The sequence below is a fragment of the Orycteropus afer genome, unplaced genomic scaffold (assembly GCF_000298275.1).
Source record: "Orycteropus afer afer isolate SDZICR_OR568_19922 unplaced genomic scaffold, OryAfe1.0 scaffold00193, whole genome shotgun sequence".
Classification (NCBI taxonomy): Eukaryota; Metazoa; Chordata; class Mammalia; order Tubulidentata; family Orycteropodidae; genus Orycteropus; species Orycteropus afer.
In genome coordinates this window covers 1,860,876-1,870,511 of record NW_006921780.1, presented here as the reverse complement: position 1 = coordinate 1,870,511, position 9,636 = coordinate 1,860,876, and positions in this window count along the sequence as shown.

Here is a 9,636-nt window from a genome sequence, read left to right as displayed (position 1 = left end):
AAAAATTATTGATATTATTATTCAATTCAGTCTTCTACTTGCTCTTGGATTCTCCCTTTCGTGGTCACCATCTCCTTCAGAGCTCTCACTCATCCTCTTATTTAACCCTTGAGTCACACTGGAGTTTTTAAAGATGCCACTCTGTTTTCTACACATGGGTTTTGCACATGCATAGATATCATAAACATCAGTTCCTCTGTGAAGACTTTGTTCGTTTCTTATATTGTGTAAATAGATTCCTCATATCTGCTATTGTGAACATGACTTTGTTATCAGATCTATAGGGTAATTGTGCATTTACCTGGATTTCTTTTCCTTTAGACTAACATAAACCAAAAAACAACCTGACTGTCATCCGGTCCTTTTCAACTCATAAGTGACCCTACAGGACAGAATAGAATTGCCTATAGGGTTTCCAAGGCTGTAAACTTTTATGAAAGCAGACTGCCTCATCTTTCTCCAGTGAAACAGCTGGTGGTCAAACAAAATGCCTTAACCACTATGCCACTAGGGCTTTTTCACACCAAAATAGGTACTCAATAAATCCATATAAATGAATATTCTAATAATTTATGGACCTGGGGAATTATTGCTGTGTTTCAAGAATATAAAGCATAAGTTGTTTCTTCATCTATATTAAAGACTTCTGCTATTGTTGTCATTCCCACTTTGTAAGGCTATGTGACAATCAGAGAGATAATTGAGATGATAATTTGTCTGCAATGTGAAATCATTATTATTTTAAAACTCATTGTGAATCCGCGAGTCTGTGAGAATGAAAATGATGTAGGTATCATTTGGGTCACCCAACCTAAATGTTTATGCCATACACAATCGCTTGGGTTGCTGAACAAAGTTTGATTAATAATTGCCTGACCTCCAGTGGCCCTCCTTGAGAAACAACACAAACCTTAGTCCAGAAATATATCAAACACATTTGCACAGGACATCCCACATTAATTTCAGAGAAAACTAATTTTTATTCTATTTTGTTTGAATCCTTAATTTTATCCCCCAAAATTAAATAATCTCAACTCATTCAGCAAAGAACATGATGGAGGAATAACTGAGGATCATCTAGAATCATTTTAGTTACTTAGTCTGTATCCATATCCTACATAAAGAAGATATAAAATTTTGATTAGTATATGCAAGGTAAGGAGCTCTGGTGTCATAAAGGGTAAGGCATTTGACTGCTAGCTAGAAAGTTGTCAGTTCAAACCCACTGGTTGCTCTGCAGGAGGAAGATGAGACAATTTACTTCCATAAAGATTTTCAGCTTTGAAAATGCAATGGAATTTTATATTTAAAGGTCCATGTACCTATGTAGACAAACAATCTCTTCAGCACCTCTGAAAATGGGACTTGCAGAAGAGCTATATATATGAAAGGCATTCAGACAGTGGACTCAAGGACTTTATTCAACTTTTCTTCAGGCTTATGTCCCTCCAGGAACAATTCCAGAGTTGACTCAGTGGCAGTGGGTTTGTTTTTTGGTTTATATTCAAGGTCCTGAGTATTTTTCATATACTAGCTTACTTAATCCTCTTAATAGCTGGTTCCATGGTTAAGTAATCTACTGCTAACCAAAAAGTTGGTGGTTTGAACTCACCAGCAGCTCTATGGGAGAAAGTTGCTACAGTCTGCTTCCATGACAATGACAGCCTTGGAAAATCTATGGGATGTTTCGACCCTGCCCTACAGGGTGGCTATAAGGTCACTAGGAGTTGAAATGACTGGAGGGCAACAGGTTTAGTTTGATTTATCCCTGTTTTATAGATAAAGAAGATAAGACATAGAGAAAGTTTGTTTTTTGTTTTTTTTTTTCTTCTGCAAGATCACACATCTGATGTGGCTGGTATAAATACAGCTTCTCTGGCCATGGAGGTAGCAAATTTAACCACTATTTTATACATCCTCCATAGGAATAAGTAAATTTTCATGGGTTTACCACCCATACCTCCTTTCCAGATAGAACATTCATGTAAAAGAAAAGTTATTTTTTTTTACTTATTTCTGTATGACAGTCAAACTCAACAAATAGTTTTTAAAAATATCATCTGACTTTGGGCTATGTGAAAATGAATTCAATATGATAGGTTAGCTTTTGGTGTAGTCTTAGAACAAGGAGAGTGTAACTCTCTAAACATACCAAGATTGGCCCCTGACTCTCCTAAATAATTTCCTAGATGAGTTGATATACTGTCTGCCATTTTCCAGATCTCCATATTAGGAACTGAGCCCCAATATTTCAACACATTAGCAAATATTCCTTATGCTTATGAACATTTCAAATGCATTACTTAGGTGCCATTTCTGCAACCATAAACACAAGGATATAAGGGTAAAATAGAAGAATACACAGTCTGAGATGCTTGGATGACTAAATATTTTCAGACTTTAAGGACATTGAAAAGCTAGAGAAATCCATGAGAAGACTTCCAGGATTGTGAAGGACCTAAGAACTGTGGAGCATGGATGAACTTGTCTGAGGCTGTCTAACCTGAGTGAGAACATAGTTTCTCCCAAAGGTTTACATAATTCTTTCCTTTCCTCTTCTCTACATTCATTTACATGCTCTGTCTTTGTTAATAGGCTTTTTACCTGTTGTTTCTGGGCAGGTATGCTCAGCCTCAGACACTCTTCAATAAACGTGATCTTTCATGTGTGTCTGAGAGATTTATGGCATGGCAGGATAGAGGCTTGGCAGATGGGGCCATGAGGCAAGCAGAGGCAGCATTAGCCAGCCAGTCCTTATAACCTCACCATCAGGGACATAGTCCCTTAAGATGTATCATCATGGTGACCTACCTCTCTCCAACAAGATTGTGTCCAAGTCACCTCAGGGAACCTTTGTTCTAGGAAATGCCATACTATGAAAAAGTAAGGCTTGGAGAGACATAGGGTCTTTCTTTGCATCCCTAGGTCTCTAGCTGGTCTGTTTTATATTTGCTTTTCAAGGTTTTCTTATGTTTGTTTTAGATATAATATTCAGAGGTTTTAGTTATAATTAGTTGGAGGAATAAGAAAAAGTATGTTTACTCCATCTCTTGGAAGCAGAAGTTTAACTCTTCTTTTCAAATACTATGCTACACAGAATCTTAAGTGAGAGCTCACATAATCCAGGAATGATTATTAAGACTATTCTAAGATCTGGCATTTTAACTGATTGAACATAGAACTTGTTACCATTCAAATATTAGCTTATTAAAATAGAAATTTGTACAATTCAACATCATATATGTGGTTGTTAGTGGTCAAAAAACTGTTTTTGAACATATTTTCCCTACAGTCTTTTTTAAAAAAATTTTCCCTTGCTGCTATTCAGATTTTAGTATCTAAGAAGAATTCTCCTTTATTCTCAATTATTCTAATTTTATGAATAGCCCTGAAGCATTGTCCAATATGATGCTGGAAGATGAGTCCCTCAGGTCAGAAGGCACACAAAATACTACTGGGGGAGAGCTGCCTCCTCAGAGTAGAGCTGACCTTAATAATGTTTTATTATTAAGCTTTCAGGATCTCCATTTGCTGCTGTGACATGATTCAAAATGAGAAGAAACAGCTGTAAGAATCCATGAATAATTGAAACATGGAATGTACAAAGTATGAATATAGGAATATTGGAAGTTGTCAAAAATGAAATGGAATGATTCTAAGAAGTCAAAAACAATTATCTGCACTTTAACTTCATAAGTTCCTTCAAGCTAGTATTAATAAATCTTTTGTAGTAGAAACTACACATGGATCTAAGTTTAGCTGACTCCTCTACTATTTATTTGTTCATTTATTCATTCAACTATTATTATTGCATGCTAATATGGGCTAGGTAGTTGAAGTTGTCAAGGATTTCTTTCTGCTTTTATCAACCGTTAATCAATGCCCACTGAAGCAGCAATCAAGAAACAAAAAGCATTGGGAAATGCATCCCAATTGACTGCAATAAAGAATTTTTTTAAAAAAAGTTTAATTTCATTTCCATTTATTATGATGTTGTGCATTTTATATTATCCATGACTTTTCTGTCAGTTTGTCATACTGTGGTAGCTTGTGTGTTGCTGTGAGGCTGGAGGCTATGCCACTGGTATTTCAAATACCAACAGGATCACCCATGGTGAAATGGTTTCAGCAGAGTTTCCAGACTAAGACAGACTCAAAAGGGGTCTGAAGGAAGCAGCTATGCACTTCTCAAAGAAAAGAATTGGCCAGTGAAAACCTTATGAATACCAGTGAAACATTCTCTAATATATCACCGGGAAACTTTATGAATAGCCCTGAAGCATTGTCCAATAAGATGCCAGAAGATGAGTCCCTCAGGTCAGAAGGCACACAAAATACCACTGAGGAAGAGCTGCCTCCTCAGAGTAGAGCTGACCTTAATAATGTGTTTGGAGTAAAGCTTTCAGGACCTCAATTTGCTGCTGTGACATGATTCAAAATGAGAAGAAACAGCTGTAAGCACCCATGAATAACTGGAAGATGGAATGTACAAAGTATGAATATAGGAAAAATATAACTTAAGAAGACAAAGCCAATTACTATAATGAAATGTGCAAACACCTGGAGTTAGAAAAACAAAAGAGAAGAACACACCCCACATTTCTCAAGCTGAAAGAACTGAGGAAAAAATTTAAGCCTCAAGTTGCAATATTAAAAGATCTATGGGCAAAGTATTGAATGATGCAGGAAACATCAAAAGAAGATGGAAGGAATACACAGAGTCACTATACCAAAAAGAATTGGTCTATGATCATTCATTTCAGGAGGTGGCATATGATGAAGAACCAATGGTACTGAAGGAAGAATTCAAAGCTGCACTGAAGGAATTGGCAAAAAACAAGGCTCCAGGAATTGACAGAATACCCATTGAGAGGTTTCAACAAACATGTCATGCTGGAGGCACTTACTCATCTATGCCAAGAAATTTGGAAAATAACACCTGGCCTACTGATTGGAAGAGATCCATATTTGTACCCATTCCAAAGAAAGGTGATATCATATAATGTGGAAATTATTGAACAATATAATTAATATCACACACATGCAAAATCTTGCTTGAAGATAATTAAAAGCGATTGCAGCAGTATACTGACAGAGAACTTCCAGAATGCAAGCTGCATTCATAAGGGAATGTGGAATAAAAGATATCATTCCTGATGTCAGATGGATCTTGGCTCAAAGCAAAGAACACCAGAAAGATGTTTACTTGTGTTTTATTGACTGTGCAAAAGTGTTCAGTTTTGTGGATCATAACAAATTGTGAATATCATTGAGAAGAATGGGAATTCCAGAACACTTAATTGTACTCATCTGGAACCTGTACATGGACCAAGAGGCTGTCATTTGAATAGAACAAGGGAATACTGCATGGTTTAACATTGGGAACAGAGTGCATCAGGGTTATATCCTTTCAACACACTTATTCAATCTGTATATTGAGCAAATAATCTGAGAATCTGGACCATATGAAGAAGTACATGGCATCTAGATTGGAGGAAGACGCATTAACAACCTGTGATATGCAAATGACACAACTTTGCTTGCTGGAAGTGTGGGTAACTTGAAGTACTTACCAATGGAGATAATATGAACATTGCAGACTATAGTCTGCAATATGAATTATACCTCAATATACAGGAAACAAAAATCCTCACAACTGGGCCAATAAGCAGCCTCACAATAAATTCAATTCAATCAAAAAGATTGAAATTGTCAAAGATTTTATAATACTTGGTTCCACTATCAACACCAATGGAAGACATGACATTACATATTGCATTGGTCAAATCTGGTGCAAAAGATTTCTTTAAAGTGCTGAAGACCAAAAATATCTCCTCAAAGGCTAAGGCATGCCCAACTCAAGCCATCGTATTTTCAATCCCCTCATATGCATGTGAGAGCTGGACGACAAATAAGGAAGTCCGAAGAAGAGTTGCTGTTTTTGAGTTGCAGTGCTGGTGAAGACTACTGAAAGTACCATGGACTGTCAAAAGAACTAACAAATCTGTCCTGGAAGTGCAGCTGGAATGCTCCTTGGAAGCAAGAACAGCCAGACTTTGTCTCACGTATTGTGGTCATGTTGTCAGAAGGGATCATTCCCTGGAGAAGGATATCATGCTTTGTGTGGTGGTTACATTTGTATGTCAACTTTGCTGGGCCTGGTTGAGTGGCTGGGCAGCTGGTGGTAGTTATTCCCCATGATGAGACTGGCAATCCACTCCATGGTGAGATCTACCACAAGCAGCTGAGTAGCTGCCTTTGGGATGTGGTCTGCTTTCTGCATATAAGAAGCATTTTTGAGAATGGTCTCTAGCTTATAGCACCTTGAACCCTGCATGTGACCATGCCATTGTTCAGCAGCTGGTCATGCTCTGCTGACCTTGGGACTTACAATGGACTTGAATTAATGGCCTGCCATATGATTTGGTAATATCAGGACTGTGCCTCTTTATTTATCAACCTTGGGCTTGTCAACCTCAGCAGCCAGCAGCTGTCTGAATGAAGAAAAGCCTCTAGTTTCAGTGGGCTAGGAGCTGGAGGCAGAGCTGAAGCCCAAGGCTGAGGGGCTTTCACCCAGCCCCTAGAGCCTGGCACTTTGAACTTGGGCTTAAAGCCTCCAAACTGTAAGAGAGTAAATTCCAGTTTGTTAAGGCCATCCCATTTGTGGTATATTCTTGTCAGAGTGGCACTAGGTAATCAGAAGACTTGGCGCTCAACAGGATTGATTGACACCATGGCTGCAACGATGGGCTCAGGTATAGCAAGCATTGTGAGGCTTGTACAGGACCAGACAGCATTCTGTTGTACACAGGGTCACTATGAGTGAGAGATGACTCGACAGCATCTAACAATAACAATGACATCTTATATCATAATTGTGACTTTATTGAGAGCGGAACTTAATCTTATGAGTTCTTTTTTTCTCCCATGCCTAGAGTATTGTCTTGAACCGAATTGCATTTTAATATGCATAGAAGAAACAAATGAACACTTTGTACATTTAAGATGAAAACAGAAGTCATTGGTCTCCTATTCTGTTCCTTCATTTATGCATTATTATACTTATTGACAAGAGAGAATATTTTAACTACTTTCCATTATGTTTTGTGTTTTTTTAATATAAAAATTCAGGAAAATCTTATTGGAAATTTGGTCAGAGACTAAGTTCTTGGATTGTAACCTATCCTTTAGATTATTGAAGAAAGCCATGTTCTAAAGAGAAAAAAAAATAATGTGTTTCATATGTTGTTAGGTGTCATTGAATTGGCTCTGACTCATAGTGACCATATGTACAACAGAATGAAACAGTCCCCGGCCCTGCACCATCCTCACATACTTGAGCCCATCTCACATACTCACTACACTTAAGCCCATCATTGCAGCCATGGTGTTAATCCATCTTGTTGAGGGTCTTCCTGACACTGAGGGTCTTGTTCAGGGTTTTAGCTGACCCTCCACTTTACCAAGCATGATATCCTTCTCCAGAGAATGGTCCCTCTGACAACATGACCAAAGTAGGTGAGATGAAGTCTGGCCATTCTTGCTTCCAAGGAGCATTCTAGCTGTACTTTGTCCAGGACAGATTCGTTCATTCTTCTTGTAGTCCATGGTATTTTCAGTATTCTTCACCAACACCACAATTCTAAATATGTAGCTGTAGTACATTCACTTTTACTTCTGTTTGCTAATATGCTGAGTTAATATACCATAATTTATCTATCTAGTTTACTACAATCTAGTTTACTAGTTTACTACAATCACCTCATATGCATGTGAGAGCTGGACAATGAATAAGGAAGACAAAAGAAGGGTTGATGCTTTTGAGTTGTGGTGCTGGCAAAGAATGCTGAAAGTGCCATGAACTGCTAAAAGAACTAACAGATCTGTTCTGGAGGAAGTACAGCCGAAATGCTCCTTAGAACTGAGAATGGCCAGACTTCGTCTCACCTAATTTGGTCATGTTGTCAGAAAGGACCATTCCGTGGAGAAGGATGTCATGCTTGGTAAGGTGGAGGGTCGACGAAAGAGGGGAAGGCCTTCATTGAGATGGGTTGACAGGGTGGCTGTGACAATGGGCTCAAGTATAGCAGGGATCATGGAGTTGGTGAGGAATCAGGCAGTGTTTCGTTCTGCCATGCGTGGGGTCATTATGAGTCGGAAATGACTCGATGGCACCTAACAACAACAACAACAAGTTTACTATTGGTGAATATGTAAGAAACTTCCATCTTTTGCTATTGTAAATATTGCTTTTGTGAATTTTCTTATATATGCATCACAGTACACATGTGCTCAGAGTTATCTAGGGTACCTGTCTAGGAGTAGAAATGCTACTCCATTACTTCTAAGTCTGCTTCATGTGTTTCTTTTTTAAAAAAACTTTAATAATGCTTGATAGTTTTCTGTGTAGAGGATTTTCACATATTTTATTCAATGTATTCGTAGGTATTTGATATTTTTAATCCTTCTATATGTGATATTTTTAAATATTCCAATTTTTGTTGCTAACTTACAAGAATACAATTGATTGGTTTATGAGCTGTATAATCAGCAACATAGTTAAATTTATTTCCTGATTCTATTAATTTATCAGCAAATTCATTTGGAATTTATAAGACACATGATAATATAATTTTTGAGAAATATATTTTTTTCTTTCTTCATAATCTTGTGTCTTCTATTTCTTTTCTTATTCTCATGCCTACAATGTCTGGAATAACATGAATTAGAAGTGATGATACAGAGTTTTCTTGTCTTGTTCTTTATTTGACATAAACCAAACCAGACTCACTGCCATTGAGTAATTCCAACTTATAGAGACTCCCTTTGGGTTTCCCAGGTGGTATATCTTTACAGAAGTAGATTGCCCAGTCTTCCTTATGAGGAGTTGCTGGTGGATTTGAACTGCCAACCTTCTGGTTAGTAGTCAAATGCCTTAGGCACTATTCCACCAGATATACATTTAAATGTTTCACAACTAAGTAAAAAGTTTACTATACGTGGATTTTTTTCTGCAGAAAACCTTCATAAGACTAAGAAATTTGCCTTTAATTCCTAGTATAAGAAGGATTTTTTTTCTAGGAATGTCTATCAAATTTTATCATTGACTTTTTATTTATTAATTAAGAAGATCATATGATTAATCTTTTTCATTATGTTAATGTAGTGAATTATATTTATTAATTTTCAAAGGTGCCAACCTGGCAGTTCTGAGCTAAAACCCACTCATATATGTGTGTATATTTGTGCAAAAAGGGCACGGGGGTGGTATCTTCTGACCTCCTCTAACTCCACAACAGGGAGATAGAATCACTATCAACAGCCCAAGGCTTATTCCTACGAGACCAGACATGCCACCACACTCTAGCCTTTTACAGACTCTGACACCAACCGTTCCTCCCAGGCACTCACTAACTCTCTGCTGGGTTCAATAATTCATTGTAATGCCACACAGAACTCACAGACAATACTCACCATTATGGGGTTTATTAGGAAAGTAACAGGCTACAACCCAGGTTCAGGAATGCTCTCAGGATACAATGCTTCGATTAGGACAGTCTCTGCACTGCTCTGTCCTTAGGCATACTTCTCTGGCCCTTGGCCTCTTGGCCTGGCCTCTGCCCTGCATGGGCAAGT